The sequence below is a fragment of the Bufo gargarizans genome, chromosome 3 (genome assembly GCF_014858855.1).
Source record: "Bufo gargarizans isolate SCDJY-AF-19 chromosome 3, ASM1485885v1, whole genome shotgun sequence".
Classification (NCBI taxonomy): Eukaryota; Metazoa; Chordata; class Amphibia; order Anura; family Bufonidae; genus Bufo; species Bufo gargarizans.
This window is the reverse complement of record NC_058082.1, coordinates 298,421,340-298,439,250: the sequence shown is the minus strand read 5'-3', so window position 1 is coordinate 298,439,250 and position 17,911 is coordinate 298,421,340.

Sequence of the window (17,911 nt, the reverse complement as noted above, 5' to 3'; positions counted from 1 at the left end):
CTGGTGCTGGGAGAGGACGTGGCCGTTCTGCCACATCCACACGTCCTAGTGTACCAACTACCTCAGGTCCCAGTAGCCGCCAGAATTTACAGCGATATATGGTGGGGCCCAATGCCGTTCTAAGGATGGTAAGGCCTGAGCAGGTACAGGCATTAGTCAATTGGGTGGCCGACAGTGGATCCAGCACATTCACATTATCTCCCACCCAGTCTTCTGCAGAAAGCGCACAGATGGCGCCTGAAAACCAACCCCATCAGTCTGTCACATCACCCCCATGCATACCAGGGAAACTGTCTCAGCCTCAAGTTATGCAGCAGTCTCTTATGCTGTTTGAAGACTCCGCTGGCAGGGTTTCCCAAGGGCATCCACCTAGCCCTTCCCCAGCGGTGGAAGACATAGACTGCACTGACGCACAACCACTTATGTTTCCTGATGATGAGGACATGGGAATACCACCTCAGCATGTCTCTGATGATGACGAAACACAGGTGCCAACTGCTGCGTCTTTCTGCAGTGTGCAGACTGAACAGGAGGTCAGGGATCAAGACTGGGTGGAAGACGATGCAGGGGACGATGAGGTCCTAGACCCCACATGGAATGAAGGTCGTGCCACTGACTTTCACAGTTCGGAGGAAGAGGCAGTGGTGAGACCGAGCCAACAGCGTAGCAAAAGAGGGAGCAGTGGGCAAAAGCAGAACACCCGCCGCCAAGAGACTCCGCCTGCTACTGACCGCCGCCATCTGGGACCGAGCACCCCAAAGGCAGCTTCAAGGAGTTCCCTGGCATGGCACTTCTTCAAACAATGTGCTGACGACAAGACCCGAGTGGTTTGCACGCTGTGCCATCAGAGCCTGAAGCGAGGCATTAACGTTCTGAACCTGAGCACAACCTGCATGACCAGGCACCTGCATGCAAAGCATGAACTGCAGTGGAGTAAACACCTTAAAACCAAGGAAGTCACTCAGGCTCCCCCTGCTACCTCTTCTGCTGCTGCCGCCTCGGCCTCTTCCTCTGCCTCTGGAGGAACGTTGGCACCTGCCGCCCAGCAAACAGGGGATGTACCACCAACACCACCACCACCTCCGTCACCAAGCGTCTCAACCATGTCACACGGCAGCGTTCAGCTCTCCATCTCACAAACATTTGAGAGAAAGCGTAAATTCCCACCTAGCCACCCTCGATCCCTGGCCCTGAATGCCAGCATTTCTAAACTACTGGCCTATGAAATGCTGTCATTTAGGCTGGTGGACACAGACAGCTTCAAACAGCTCATGTCGCTTGCTGTCCCACAGTATGTTGTTCCCAGCCGCCACTACTTCTCCAAGAGAGCCGTGCCTTCCCTGCACAACCAAGTATCCGATAAAATCAAGTGTGCACTGCGCAACGCCATCTGTAGCAAGGTCCACCTAACCACAGATACGTGGACCAGTAAGCACGGCCAGGGACGCTATATCTCCCTAACTGCACACTGGGTAAATGTAGTGGCAGCTGGGCCCCAGGCGGAGAGCTGTTTAGCGCACGTCCTTCCGCCGCCAAGGATCGCAGGGCAACATTCTTTGCCTCCTGTTGCCACCTCCACCTTCTCGGCTTCCTCCTCCTCTTCTTCCACCTGCTCATCCAGTCAGCCACACACCTTCACCACCAACTTCAGCACAGCCCGGGGTAAACGTCAGCAGGCCATTCTGAAACTCATATGTTTGGGGGACAGGCCCCACACCGCACAGGAGTTGTGGCGGGGTATAGAACAACAGACCGACGAGTGGTTGCTGCCGGTGAGCCTCAAGCCCGGCCTGGTGGTGTGTGATAATGGGCGAAATCTCGTTGCAGCTCTGGGACTAGCCAATTTGACGCACATCCCTTGCTTGGCGCATGTGCTGAATTTGGTGGTGCAGAAGTTCATTCACAACTACCCCGACATGTCAGAGCTGCTGCATAAAGTGCGGGCCGTCTGTTCGCGCTTCCGGCGTTCACATCCTGCTGCTGCTCGCCTGTCTGCGCTACAGCGTAACTTCGGCCTTCCCGCTCACCGCCTCATATGCGACGTGCCCACCAGGTGGAACTCCACCTTGCACATGCTGGACAGACTGTGCGAGCAGCAGCAGGCCATAGTGGAGTTTCAGCTGCAGCACGCACGGGTCAGTCGCACTACAGAACAGCACCACTTCACCACCAATGACTGGGCCTCCATGCGAGACCTGTGTGCCCTGTTGCGCTGTTTCGAGTACTCCACCAACATGGCCAGTGGCGATGACGCCGTTATCAGCGTTACAATACCACTTCTATGTCTCCTTGAGAAAACACTTAGGGCGATGATGGAAGAGGAGGTGGCCCAGGAGGAGGAGGAGGAGGAGGAGGAAGAGGGGTCATTTTTAGCACTTTCAGGCCAGTCTCTTCGAAGTGACTCAGAGGGAGGTTTTTGGCAACAGCAGAGGCCAGGTACAAATGTGGCCAGACAGGGCCCACTACTGGAGGACGAGGAGGACGAGGATGAGGAGGAGGTGGAGGAGGATGAGGATGAAGCATGGTCACAGCGGGGTGGCACCCAACGCAGCTCGGGTCCATCACTGGTGCGTGGCTGGGGGGAAAGGCAGGACAATGACGATACGCCTCCCACAGAGGACAGCTTGTCCTTACCCCTGGGCAGCCTGGCACACATGAGCGACTACATGCTGCAGTGCCTGCGCAACGACAGCAGAGTTGCCCACATTTTAACCGTGTGCGGACTACTGGGTTGCCACCCTGCTGGATCCACGCTACAAAGACAATGTGCCCACCTTACTTCCTGCACTGGAGCGTGATAGGAAGATGCGCGAGTACAAGCGCACGTTGGTAGACGCGCTACTGAGAGCATTCCCAAATGTCACAGGGGAACAAGTGGAAGCCCAAGGCCAAGGCAGAGGAGGAGCAAGAGGTCGCCAAGGCAGCTGTGTCACGGCCAGCTCCTCTGAGGGCAGGGTTAGCATGGCAGAGATGTGGAAAACTTTTGTCAACACGCCACAGCTAACTGCACCACCACCTGATACGCAACGTGTTAGCAGGAGGCAACATTTCACTAACATGGTGGAACAGTACGTGTGCACACCCCTCCACGTACTGACTGATGGTTCGGCCCCATTCAACTTCTGGGTCTCTAAATTGTCCACGTGGCCAGAGCTAGCCTTTTATGCCTTGGAGGTGCTGGCCTGCCCGGCGGCCAGCGTTTTGTCTGAACGTGTATTCAGCACTGGCAGGGGGCGTCATTACAGACAAACGCAGCCGCCTGTCTACAGCCAATGTGGACAAGCTGACGTTCATAAAAATGAACCAGGCATGGATCCCACAGGACCTGTCCGTCCCTTGTCCAGATTAGACATTAACTACCTCCCCTTAACCATATATTATTGTACTCCAGGGCACTTCCTCATTCAATCCTATTTTTATTTTCATTTTACCATTATATTGCGAGGCTACCCAAAGTTGAATGAACCTCTCCTCTGTCTGGGTGCCAGGGCCTAAATATATGCCAATGGACTGTTCCAATGTTGGGTGACGTGAAGCCTGATTCTCTGCTATGACATGCAGACTAATTCTCTGCTGACATGAAGCCAGATCCTCTGTTACGGGACCTCTCTCCTCTGCCTGTGTGCTGGGCCTAAATATATGCCAATGGACTGTTGCAGTGGTGGCTGACGTGAAGCCTCATTCTCTGCTATGACATGCAGACTAATTCTCTGCTGACATGAAGCCAGATTGTCTGTTACGGGACCTCTCTCCTCTGCCTGGGTGCTGGGCCTAAATTTATGAAAATGGACTGTTGCAGTGGTGGGTGACGTGAAGCCTGATTCTCTGCTATGACATGAAGACTGATTCTCTGCTGACATGAAGCCAGATTGTCTGTTACGGGACCTCTCTCCTCTGCCTGGGTGCTGGGCCTAAATATATGACAATGGACTGTTGCAGTGGTGGCTGACGTGAAGCCTCATTCTCTGCTATGACATGCAGACTAATTCTCTGCTGACATGAAGCCAGATTGTCTGTTACGGGACCTCTCTCCTCTGCCTGTGTGCTGGGCCTAAATATATGCCAATGGACTGTTGCAGTGGTGGCTGACGTGAAGCCTCATTCTCTGCTATGACATGCAGACTAATTCTCTGCTGACATGAAGCCAGATTGTCTGTTACGGGACCTCTCTCCTCTGTCTGGGTGCTGGGCCTAAATTTATGAAAATGGACTCTTACAGTGGTGGGTGACGTGAAGCCTGATTCTCTGCTATGACATTAAGACTGATTCTCTGCTGACATGAAGCCAGATCCTCTGTTACGGGACCTCTCTCCTCTGCCTGTGTGCTGGGCCTAAATACATGCCAATGGACTGTTGCAGTGGTGGCTGACGTGAAGCCTCATTCTCTGCTATGACATGCAGACTAATTCTCTGCTGACATGAAGCCAGATTGTCTGTTACGGGACCTCTCTCTTCTGCCTGGGTGCTGGGCCTAAATTTATGAAAATGGACTGTTGCAGTGGTGGGTGACGTGAAGCCTGATTCTCTGCTATGATATGAAGACTGATTCTCTGCTGACATGAAGCCAGATCCTCTGTTACGGGACCTCTCTCCTCTGCCTGGGTGCTGGGCCTAAATATCTGACAATGGACTGTTGCAGTGGTGGCTGACGTGAAGCCTCATTCTCTGCTATGACATGCAGACTAATTCTCTGCTGACATGAAGCCAGATTGTCTGTTACGGGACCTCTCTCCTCTGCCTGGGTGCTGGGCCTAAATTTATGAAAATGGACTGTTACAGTGGTGGGTGACGTGAAGCCTGATTCTCTGCTATGACATGCAGACTAATTCTCTGCTGACATGAAGCCAGATTCTCTGTTACGGGACCTCTCTCCTCTGCCTGTGTGCTGGGCCTAAATATATGCCAATGGACTGTTGCAGTGGTGCCTGACGTGAAGCCTCATTCTCTGCTATGACATGCAGACTAATTCTCTGCTGACATGAAGCCAGATTGTCTGTTACGGGACCTCTCTCCTCTGCCTGGGTGCTGGGCCTAAATTTATGAAAATGGACTGTTGCAGTGGTGGGTGACGTGAAGCCTGATTCTCTGCTATGACATGAAGACTGATTCTCTGCTGACATGAAGCCAGATTGTCTGTTACGGGACCTCTCTCCTCTGCCTGGGTGCTGGGCCTAAATATCTGACAATGGACTGTTGCAGTGGTGGCTGACGTGAAGCCTCATTCTCTGCTATGACATGCAGACTAATTCTCTGCTGACATGAAGCCAGATTGTCTGTTACGGGACCTCTCTCCTCTGCCTGTGTGCTGGGCCTAAATATATGCCAATGGACTGTTGCAGTGGTGGCTGACGTGAAGCCTCATTCTCTGCTATGACATGCAGACTAATTCTCTGCTGACATGAAGCCAGATTGTCTGTTACGGGACCTCTCTCCTCTGCCTGGGTGCTGGGCCTAAATTTATGAAAATGGACTGTTGCAGTGGTGGGTGACGTGAAGCCTGATTCTCTGCTATGACATGAAGACTGATTCTCTGCTGACATGAAGCCAGATTGTCTGTTACGGGACCTCTCTCCTCTGCCTGGGTGCTGGGCCTAAATATCTGACAATGGACTGTTGCATTGGTGGCTGACGTGAAGCCTCATTCTCTGCTATGACATGCAGACTAATTCTCTGCTGACATGAAGCCAGATTGTCTGTTACGGGACCTCTCTCCTCTGCCTGTGTGCTGGGCCTAAATATATGCCAATAGACTGTTGCAGTGGTGGCTGACGTGAAGCCTCATTCTCTGCTATGACATGCAGACTAATTCTCTGCTGACGTGAAGCCAGATTGTCTGTTACGGGACCTCTCTCCTCTGTCTGGGTGCTGGGCCTAAATTTATGAAAATGGACTCTTACAGTGGTGGGTGACGTGAAGCCTGATTCTCTGCTATGACATGAAGACTGATTCTCTGCTGACATGAAGCCAGATCCTCTGTTACGGGACCTCTCTCCTCTGCCTGTGTGCTGGGCCTAAATATATGCCAATGGACTGTTGCAGTGGTGGCTGATGTGAAGCCTCATTCTCTGCTATGACATGCAGACTAATTCTCTGCTGACATGAAGCCAGATTGTCTGTTACGGGACCTCTCTCCTCTGCCTGGGTGCTGGGCCTAAATTTATGAAAATGGACTGTTGCAGTGGTGGGTGACGTGAAGCCTGATTCTCTGCTATGACATGAAGACTGATTCTCTGCTGACATGAAGCCAGATCCTCTGTTACGGGACCTCTCTCCTCTGCCTGGGTGCTGGGCCTAAATATCTGACAATGGACTGTTGCATTGGTGGCTGACATGAAGCCTCATTCTCTGCTATGACATGCAGGGCCGGTGCTACCATAAGGCAGACCAAGCGGCCGCCTTAGGGCGCACCCTGGGGGAGGGCGGAAAAATGTGACATGGAGGGGGAGAAATGTGACATGGGGGTCTGATGGCTGACATTGGGGGCTGATGGCTGGGGGATGATGTCTGACATGGGGTTCTGATCTGAGGTCTGATTAACATTGGGGGTAATCCTCCTCTAAAACCTAGGTGTGTCTTAGAGGGCAAAAAATATGGTCCTTAAACCAGCCATTGTCTGAAGCAGAAAGAAGATACCAGGACCACAGAGAGGAGAAGGGGGGGGGGGGGGGGCACCAAAATGTAGCTTCGCTTGTGTTGGCAAAAATCCTTGCACCGGCCCTGATGACATGCAGACTAATTCTCTGCTGACATGAAGCCAGATTGTCTGTTACGGGACCTCTCTCCTCTGCCTGGGTGCTGGGCCTAAATTTATGAAAATGGACTCTTACAGTGGTGGGTGACGTGAAGCCTGATTCTCTGCTATGACATGAAGACTGATTCTCTGCTGACATGAAGCCAGATCCTCTGTTACGGGACCTCTCTCCTCTGCCTGTGTGCTGGGCCTAAATATATGCCAATGGACTGTTGCAGTGGTGGCTGACGTGAAGCCTCATTCTCTGCTATGACATGCAGACTAATTCTCTGCTGACATGAAGCCAGATTGTCTGTTACGGGACCTCTCTCCTCTGCCTGGGTGCTGGGCCTAAATTAATGAAAATGGACTGTTGCAGTGGTGGGTGACGTGAAGCCTGATTCTCTGCTATGATATGAAGACTGATTCTCTGCTGACATGAAGCCAGATTGTCTGTTACGGGACCTCTCTCCTCTGCCTGGGTGCTGGGCCTAAATATCTGACAATGGACTGTTGCATTGGTGGCTGACGTGAAGCCTCATTCTCTGCTATGACATGCAGACTAATTCTCTGCTGACATGAAGCCAGATTGTCTGTTACGGGACCTCTCTCCTCTGCCTGTGTGCTGGGCCTAAATATATGCCAATGGACTGTTGCAGTGGTGGCTGACGTGAAGCCTCATTCTCTGCTATGACATGCAGACTAATTCTCTGCTGACATGAAGCCAGATTGTCTGTTACGGGACCTCTCTCCTCTGCCTGGGTGCTGGGCCTAAATATATGCCAATGGACTGTTGCAGTGGTGGCTGACGTGAAGCCTCATTCTCTGCTATGACATGCAGACTAATTCTCTGCTGACATGAAGCCAGATTGTCTGTTACGGGACCTCTCTCCTCTGCCTGGGTGCTGGGCCTAAATTAATGAAAATGGACTGTTGCAGTGGTGGGTGACGTGAAGCCTGATTCTCTGCTATGATATGAAGACTGATTCTCTGCTGACATGAAGCCAGATTGTCTGTTACGGGACCTCTCTCCTCTGCCTGGGTGCTGGGCCTAAATATCTGACAATGGACTGTTGCATTGGTGGCTGACGTGAAGCCTCATTCTCTGCTATGACATGCAGACTAATTCTCTGCTGACATGAAGCCAGATTGTCTGTTACGGGACCTCTCTCCTCTGCCTGTGTGCTGGGCCTAAATATATGCCAATGGACTGTTGCAGTGGTGGCTGACGTGAAGCCTCATTCTCTGCTATGACATGCCGACTAATTCTCTGCTGACATGAAGCCAGATTGTCTGTTACGGGACCTTTCTCCTCTGCCTGGGTGCTGGGCCTAAATTTATGAAAATGGACTCTTACAGTGGTGGGTGACGTGAAGCCTGATTCTCTGCTATGACATGAAGACTGATTCTCTGCTGACATGAAGCCAGATCCTCTGTTACGGGACCTCTCTCCTCTGCCTGTGTGCTGGGCCTAAATATATGCCAATGGACTGTTGCAGTGGTGGCTGATGTGAAGCCTCATTCTCTGCTATGACATGCAGACTAATTCTCTGCTGACATGAAGCCAGATTGTCTGTTACGGGACCTCTCTCCTCTGCCTGGGTGCTGGGCCTAAATTTATGAAAATGGACTGTTGCAGTGGTGGGTGACGTGAAGCCTGATTCTCTGCTATGATATGAAGACTGATTCTCTGCTGACATGAAGCCAGATCCTCTGTTATGGGACCTCTCTCCTCTGCCTGGGTGCTGGGCCTAAATATCTGACAATGGACTGTTGCATTGTTGGCTGACGTGAAGCCTCATTCTCTGCTATGACATGCAGACTAATTCTCTGCTGACATGAAGCCAGATTGTCTGTTACGGGACCTCTCTCCTCTGCCTGTGTGCTGGGCCTAAATATATGCCAATGGACTGTTGCAGTGGTGGCTGACGTGAAGCCTCATTCTCTGCTATGACATGCAGACTAATTCTCTGCTGACATGAAGCCAGATTGTCTGTAACGGGACCTCTCTCCTCTGCCTGGGTGCTGGGCCTAAATTTATGAAAATGGACTCTTACAGTGGTGGGTGACGTGAAGCCTGATTCTCTGCTATGACATGAAGACTGATTCTCTGCTGACATGAAGCCAGATCCTCTGTTACGGGACCTCTCTCCTCTGCCTGTGTGCTGGGCCTAAATATATGCCAATGGACTGTTGCAGTGGTGGCTGATGTGAAGCCTCATTCTCTGCTATGACATGCAGACTAATTCTCTGCTGACATGAAGCCAGATTGTCTGTTACGGGACCTCTCTCCTCTGCCTGGGTGCTGGGCCTAAATTTATGAAAATGGACTGTTGCAGTGGTGGGTGACGTGAAGCCTGATTCTCTGCTATGACATGAAGACTGATTCTCTGCTGACATGAAGCCAGATTGTCTGTTACGGGACCTCTCTCCTCTGCCTGGGTGCTGGGCCTAAATTTATGAAAATGGACTGTTGCAGTGGTGGGTGACGTGAAGCCCGATTCTCTGCTATGACATGAAGACTGATTCTCTGCTGACATGAAGCCAGATTGTCTGTTACGGGACCTCTCTTCTCTGCCTGGGTGCCGGGGCCTAAATATCTGAGAATGGACTGTTCCAGTGGTGGGTGACGGGAAGCCAGATTCTCTGCTATGGGACCTCTCTCCAATTGATTTTGGTTAATTTTTATTTATTTAATTTTTATTTTAATTCATTTCCTTATCCACATTTGTTTGCAGGGGATTTACCTACATGTTGCTGCCTTTTGCAGCCCTCTAGCCCTTTCCTGGGCTGTTTTACAGCCGTTTTAGTGCCGAAAAGTTCGGGTCCCCATTGACTTCAATGGGGTTCGGGTTCGGGACGAAGTTCGGATCGGGTTCGGATCCCGAACCCGAACATTTTCGGGAAGTTCGGCCGAACTTCTCGAACCCGAACATCCAGGTGTTCGCTCAACTCTACTAAGGAGTGCTGTGTTACATTTATTTGGTTTCTAAATATATATATATATATATATATATATATTATATTTGTCCTCTTACTCCTCCTTGACCCTCCGTCCGCAATACTTTATAGTAAGCACATGGCACTTTAGATTATTAACTACACATAACACTGATTATGATAAGGATCTTAATTATGGATGTATGTAAGTTTCTTTCATATGTACAGAGATTATGAGTATACTTTCACGTTGATATATAGAATATGTTCATAAGATGCCAATATTTTTAATCACAGCTTATTATCACGTGGTTATATTTAATTTTTTGTGATTTTTTTATTAATTGTTATGAATTGAGCACACGTGTTTTGTTAATTATAATGTATGAGCACATTGCTATATATTTCTGGCACTTTGTCCTTTTACACTGCTTGAGAAAGGCTCCTGTTTAGAGCCGAAACGTTGCATGTCCTGCTGGGGTAAATAAAGTATTTTGTATTTTTTACTTCTTGGAGTGCTGCCCATCTTTTTCCTGATATATATATATATATATATATATATATATATATATATATTATGGGGGTTTTCTCTGGTAGATAGGGTAAGCGGGCACAGTACAGAGGCAAAATACAAGATCTTAACTCAAAACGGCAGTGTTTATTCACACTTGAGGCAATTGCACAAAACAGGACGTTACTTTGTAGTCTTGGTGTTAATTCACACACAATGAAAAGTTCATATAATACAAGTCACCTTGCTGGCAGTTCTACCTCCAGTAGTCCACAGAAGACTTTAGGGGGCCTGTTTCCCCAGCGTGCGGCTCTCAGCCCTTCAGCACGGCACAAAGCCTCAGATCCCAAAAACAGAGACATCTCTGCTAAGCCCAGCTGCCTATTTAAGGACAGCCAGGTGCTGCCAAAACCCAGACCAGCACTTAAACTCCGGTCCGGTATTTGACCTCACCAAGCTGGAAATCAGCCGAGCCGCACATGCTGAGAGAAAAATACCTACCTTGCCAGACACAACCCCTCACTGTGTCACATACCCCCCCCTTTGTTCAACCCTCAGGGGGTGGACACACGCCAGACAATGCACCTGGGACATTTCATCCATATTTCCCTGCAACCGGCCTGCTCTGAAAAAAACATCTGGCATTCCTGTCTTTGGCCTGGCTCATCCACTTGAGAGGGGAGTGGTCGGTCACCAGGTGGAACTTTCTCCCCAACAAATAGCAGCAGAGAGACTCGAGTGCCCACTTGATAGCCAGGCACTCTCTCTCCACTATACTGTACCTGGTTTCGGCTGGGGTGAGCTTGTGGCTTAGGAAGACAATGGGATGATCCTCCCTGTTGACTTCCTGAGACAGTACAGCACTGAGGCCTACTTCAGAGGCATCCGTTTGTACCATAAACTACCTCTTGAAGTCGGGCATCACCAAAACCGGCCTAAAACTGACCATCCCAGCGAACCATCACTGATTTTCGTCCCTTCAAGAGCCCTGTCAAGGGCGTGGCTAGAGTAGCAAAGTGGGGAAAAAACCTCATATATTAGCCCACCATTCCCAAGAATTACTTTATTTGCCTAATGGTGACAGGTCGGGGCCAATTCCGTATCACTTCTATTTTGTTCAATTGGGATTTGATGACTCCACGTCCAATGTCATACCCCAGGTACTTAGTCTCTTCAAACCATATCGCACATTTTGTTGGGTTAGCGGTTAGGCCCGCTTTCCGAAGGGAGTCAACCACAGCCTGCACTTTGGGTAGGTGACTTTCCCAGTCGGTACTGTGGATGACAATATCGTCCAAGTAAGCTGAAGCGTACCGATGATGTGGACGAAGCACAATGTCCATTAGTTGCTGAAAAGTGGCGGGGGCGCCATGCAGACCAAAGGGTAAGATATTGATTCAGCCCTTCAGGCAGTTTTCTCTTTGGCAGCCTCCATTAAGGGCACCTGCCAGTACCCTTTCGTGAGGTCCAAAACAGAAAAATACCAGGCTTGTCCTAATCTCTTGTTGAGTTCATCCACCCGGGGCATGGGATACACATTGAATTTGGAAACCTCGTTAAGTTTTCAAAAGTCTTTACAAAACCGCAACGTCCCGTCCGGCTTGGGTATCAATACTATAGGACTGGCCCACTCACTTTTTGACTCCTCAATGACGTCTGGCTGCAACATTATCTGCATCTCCTCCTATATGGCTTGTCGCCGAGCCTCGGGTACGCAGTATGGTTTTAATCTGACATTTGCCTAAGGGCTCAGTGACAATCTCATGCTGGATTATGGAAGTGCGTCCAGGGTGGTCCAAGAACACATACATGCTCTGACTAACAAACTCTTTGTCCTCCTGAGTCTGTTTAAAGGAAAGGCTGTCAGCAATTTTTACTGTGGCAGCTGCCTCTCTTGCATCAGACAGAGGGGCCGGTACCTCTTCTCCTAGAAAACCTGACTGCGGGCTGTCTTCTGTACAGGTTTCCCTATCTTTCCACAGTTTGATTAAATTCACATGGTAAACCTGCTCCGGCTTTCGCCGCCCTGGCTGGTGTACCTTGTAGTTTACATCTCCAATTTTCTCAAGTACCTCGTAGGGCCCCTGCCCCCTAGTCAGGAACTTACTGTACATGGTCGGCACCAGAACCAAAACCTGATCACCCGGGTTAAAGATCCGGACCCGAGCCTGCAGATTATAGACCCGACTTTGGGTTCGCTGAGCTGCCTCCATATGCTTCCTAACAAGAGGCAACACTGTCTCTATCCGATCATGCATCTGGGTAACGTACTCAATGACACGTTTATGTGGAGTGGGTTGTTGTTCCCATGCCTATTTGGCCACGTCCAAGAGACCGCGAGGGTGTCTGCTATATAGCAGTTCGAAGAACGAGAACCCAGTAGAGGACTGGGGTACCGCTCTCTTGCACTGCGAACATGATATAGGGCAGAAGGAGGCCCAAGTCCTTCCCATCTTTAGAAACTACCCTTTTCAACATATTTTTTTATGTTTGGTTAAACCGTTCTTCCAGACCGTCTGTTTGCAGATGGTAAACGGACATCCGTTGTTGTTTTATGAGCAGCAACTTACAGAGTTCCCTCATCACCTTGGACATAAAAGGGGTCCCTTGGTCGGTCAGAACCTCTTTAGGTAGTCCTATTGTGGAAAACATCTCCATTAACCCCTTAGCTATGAGTTTGGCTGAGGTATGTCGCAGTGGCACCGCCTCCGGGTACCGAGTGGCATAGTCTAGAATGACTAAGATGTGTTGATGCCCTCTGGCGGACTTCGGTACTGGGCCTATGAGGTCCATTGCTGTTCGGTCAAATTGTACTTCGATATTCGGGAGATTTACTAGGGGACTACAGAAATGTGGCTGGGGGCTATTTATCTGGCAGGTCGGGCAGGAGTTACAAAACTCTTCCACTTCTTTGAATATGCTGGGCCAGTAAAACCGCTGTAGAATACGATCCTGAGTTTTCTGCAGCCCCAGGTGACCCCCGAGAACATCTTGTTGGGCTAGATCTAACACAAGCTTGTGATAAGCCTTGGGAATCCACCAACTGTTCAATAGGCTCACCCTGTACCAGGTACAGGCTCACCCTGTACCTGGTTTACCTGATACAACATATCCTGATGAACCACAAAATGGGGAAACACTGACTCTGCCCCAGGTTGTTGTGTTTTGCCATCTACTATTAACACATTTTCCCAGGAGCGGGATAGGTTTGGGTCCCAATGTTGGGCGGTACCGACCCAAGTCCTTCACTTCTCCCACCATCAAATTTAGCGGAGTTGTCTCCCCCTCTTCCACCAAAGTGGCGGTCACCCCTACCGCTGGCCCTTCGGCCTCGGATTCCCAGGGTTCTGGCCTCCCCCCGGAGCAAGGCCACTCTGCTAGGGTTACCCCTGTTTCATGGGTATCAGTCACTGTCATAGCATTCCTCAGTGCCGGGAAGCCCGGGAAGTCTCTCCCTATTATATGTTCGTTGTGTAAATTTGGGGCAACTGCCACTTTGTGAGTCCATCTGCCAGACTCTGTGGTTAGAAACACCAGGGTGGTGGGATAGTCTTTTACGTCTCCATAGATGCATATGAACCCGACTTTAGTTACTGGTTAGTCTCCTGCTGCTTATTAGCCTCGCATTGCTGCAGGCATGTCTCTTGCTGCAGCAGATTAGCCTTCATGAGGGCCTTCACAACAGCCTCCATTTTGTCGTGGGGCACTGGATGTAATACAGCTGGTTTAATGTGCGACATACAACCGTGCCTGAAAAATGCAGAAACCAAAAATATCGGTGTTCACACCAGCCTCACTGCTTATGCACGCATCCTCCACCAATTGTGGGGTTTCTATCTGGTAGATAGGGTAAGCGGGCGCAGTACAGAGGCAGAATACAAGTTCTTAACTCAAAACATCAGTGTTTATTCACACTTGCACAAAGCAGCACATAGCTTTGCAGTCTTGGTGTTAATTCACACACAATGGAAAGTTCATATGATACAAGTCACCTTGCTGGCAGTTCTGCCTTCAGTAGTCCACAGCAGGCTTTAGGGGGCCTGTTTCCTCAGAGTGCGGCTCTCAGCCCTCCACAAAGCCTCAGATCCCAAAAACAGAGACATCTCTGCTGACCCCAGCTGCCTATTTTAGGACAGCCAGTTACTGCCAAAACCCGGACCCACACTTAAACTCCGGTCCGGTATTTGACCTCACCAAGCTGGAAATCAGCCCAGCCTCACATGCTGGGAGGAAAATACCTGCCTTGTCATGGGGCCTCGCACTGTGATTTGCGGACAATATTAGGACATACACTACTTTTTTGCGGAACGGAAATACGGAAATAGAATGCACATGGAGTACCTTCTGTTGTTTTTGGGGACCCATTGAAGTGAATGGTTCCGCATACGGTCCACAAAAAAAAAATAGAATGGAAGTGGAAAGAAAATAAGTTTGTATATATTAGCCCTAACTGCTAAAACCTGTTGTCACGACCATGGTTATGGTCGTGACTCCTTGAACCGCATACAGTTGCCTGCGGTCTTGCTCTTGTTGTCAATCACAGGTGAGGGCTGAAGTATGTTGCCTCACCTGTGGTTGCCGCTGGCAACATTATGTATTGGCAGTTTAGCAGCCTGAGCTGTGGCTAGGCAGCTTGCTGTCAAGTGCATGCGGTTGCACCTGCAACGTGTGTTTATATGTGTGCACTTTCCGTTCTGGTGTGCACGGGGTTTATTGTGTGTGTATTCCCCTTTAAGTTGCTGTTTTTCCTTTGTCTGGTGTAGGAAGGGTTAACTCCCTTCTTTGTGTGAACTCTGGGTGTGTCGGTGTGTGGGTGTGGCTACATGGGCTATAAAGCCTCAGTTAAGATCAGTAGTCTGAGGGGTACTCCAGCCTTCTTTGTAAGCTGGAGGCACCCTCCTGGTCCCTTATACCACCTGCCAGTGAGGGCCACCCTGGTCATAAATGTTGTTATGTGATGTTAAGTTTATGTCTATGTGGTGTCTGTTATTATTGCAGCTATGGTTCTGGGTTCCTGTGTGTTTATGTGTGCTGTGTCCTTTTATGTCTGTGTGTGGACTTCAGCACTTGTGTCCAGGGATCCAGTCAGTGTGTCTGTGGCAGGTAGAGGTGGAAGTCTTTCACTCTCCTGCCATATCCATAGTCTGTTTATGTTTATATCCCATTGCAGCTCGGCCAGTTTAGACTCCTGTTTCTCCGCATCCAGGAGGAACAGGTGGTCATCCCAGCTCCTAGTTCAGGGATCGGCGGAGGATGAGTAGGGATCCGAGGTTCCTGAGCATGAGCCCTCCTACCATCAAGGTCGGCTCATGCAGCTAGGAGTCAGGGTCAGATTAGGGATGCGATAGGAGGTGACCTGCTTCCTTATTCTGTTGTCCTGGTCAAACAGCGACTTATATCATGTGGCATCGCACGGCTGAGGGTTTTCCACATCCTCAGCCGTGACACCTGTGATCAGTAGTTATGGCAACCTGTAGTAGGACCTGCGAGCCTCTATTGGCTAATAAGGGACATATGACCATGTAAATGACTTTCATAGTGGCTGTCCCTTTAGCAGTGACTTCCACAGTGCCCGCCCCTTTAACAGTGACTTCCACAGTGCCCGCCCCTTTAACAGTGACTTCCACAGTGCCCGCCCCTTTAACAGTAACTTCCACAGTGCCCGCCCCTTTAACAGTGACCTCCACAGTGCCCACCCCTTTAACATTGACCACCCCTTTATCAGTGACCTTCATAGTGGCCACCCCTTTAACAGTGACTTCCACAGTGCCTGCCCCTTTAGCAGTGAACTCCACAGCGCTCATCTGTTTAATAGTGGCCCCTGCCCCCCATGCATGTAGCACTTGCAGTTGTGCCGTCATACGCAATATGACTGAATATTTAAGGACCTAATAACTGCTAAAACCTGTGATCAGTTGTTATGGAAACCTGTAGTAGAACCTGCGAGCCTCTATTGGCTAATAAGGGACATATGACCATGTAAATGGCAGTTCAGATTTAATTGAAAGGCTTGCTGGCTTCTATTGAATAATGCAGGTAATTTTTTGGGAATATCTCAGGAACTGTAAGCCCTAGAGAGCTGAGACCCAGTCTAAAACCTTCCCGGACAAATGATGTACCTGGGCGCCAAATTTGGTGAAGATCGGTCCAGTCGTTTGGTCGCACATAAAGAATGTCCAGACAGACAGACGTCTAGACAGAAACTCATATATATATATATATATATATATATATATATATAAGATATGATTATGATATGTTCTTATCTTTTGCATTCTGACACCAAAGAGTTAATTCACTGATAATTTATTGGTCATATGATATGATGTAAATATTTGTGGGTGTATATATATTGTTCACTATGTCCTGTTATTTTGCTTGAGAAAGGCTCTAGTGTAGAGCCGAAACATCGCCATTGCTATTGAGGTGAATAAAGAGTGTTCTTAATTTTTATCTCCTGGAGTGCTGCCCTTTTTTCTACATATATAAGATATAAAAAAAAAAAATTATGAGAAAAGATTCAAGAATGGGATACCATTTTTATTTATTTTTTTCATTTTGATCTCTTTTATTCTAGTCTTTGTGCCATGTGGTTGGTCCCCTACTCACTAATTGACACCTGTCGCTGTATAGTCATACAGGGATGGCTGTCAAATATGTTGTAAGACCATTATAAATTTAACCTCTTAATGACCTACAAATTTTTTCACTTTTTTCCATTTTTACCTCTCTATGATTAAGCAGCAATAGCTTTTATTTTATTTTTTATTGACATGACTGTACAATGCAGAGCAGTACATATAAATTACAAAGTACACATTTTATTCTGTCACAAATATAAAAAATGGATTTTGATATTTCTTTTCTTTTTAATTTTACTTTACTATTGTTTATACTGTACATATTTCACATTGAATAACTAGTTAAATGAGTTGTTCAGGTTATTGCATTTTTTTTTGCTTTTGTGTTATGTATACACAATAAAATGTATTTATATAATATATTTATTATATTTTGCTTTTTGTTAATTTTTTCTTTTTTCTTTAAATGGTTTATTACATTTATAAAAAATCCTATTAAGGAATTACTGTCTTGCAAAATCATTTTATACTTATACTTCTGTATGCTAATATGGCACAAGCAGTGGCGTACCTCTAATAGACACAGACCACTCAGCTGGTATGGGGCCCATGGGGGAAGTGGTCCTGGCTGACGACGAAAGGTCCCGCACTTAAAGGGCTTATCCGGGAAAACATATTGATGACCTATCTTAAGGATTGGTCATCAATATCAGATCTGTGGAGGCCTGACACCAGGAACCCCCCACAAATCAGGTGTTGGGAGTGCTAGGCTCTCAGTGACAGCCGCAGCCTTTTCATACTCCAGTGATGCACCGTACATCAGTCACTTGGCCTAGTTGCAGCTCAGCCCCATTCAAGTCAATGGGGCTCAGCTGCAATACCAAGCACAGCCGCTGTACAATGTACGGAGCTGTGCTTAGTAAGTTGCAGGATGGCTATAGTGCTCACCAGAGCTTAGGTGAGCACTGCGGCTTCCGTGACTTGGACCCCGCCAATGTTATAATGATAACCTATCCTGAGGGATATATTAGACAAGTAGATTTTCGTACAGATGATGATCAAATAGTTAGCGACTCATTAGTGTTAGAAAGTGCTAGAATTACACAGAGCAATGTTTGCTTTAGTAATCAGTAATTCGATCATTAGAAA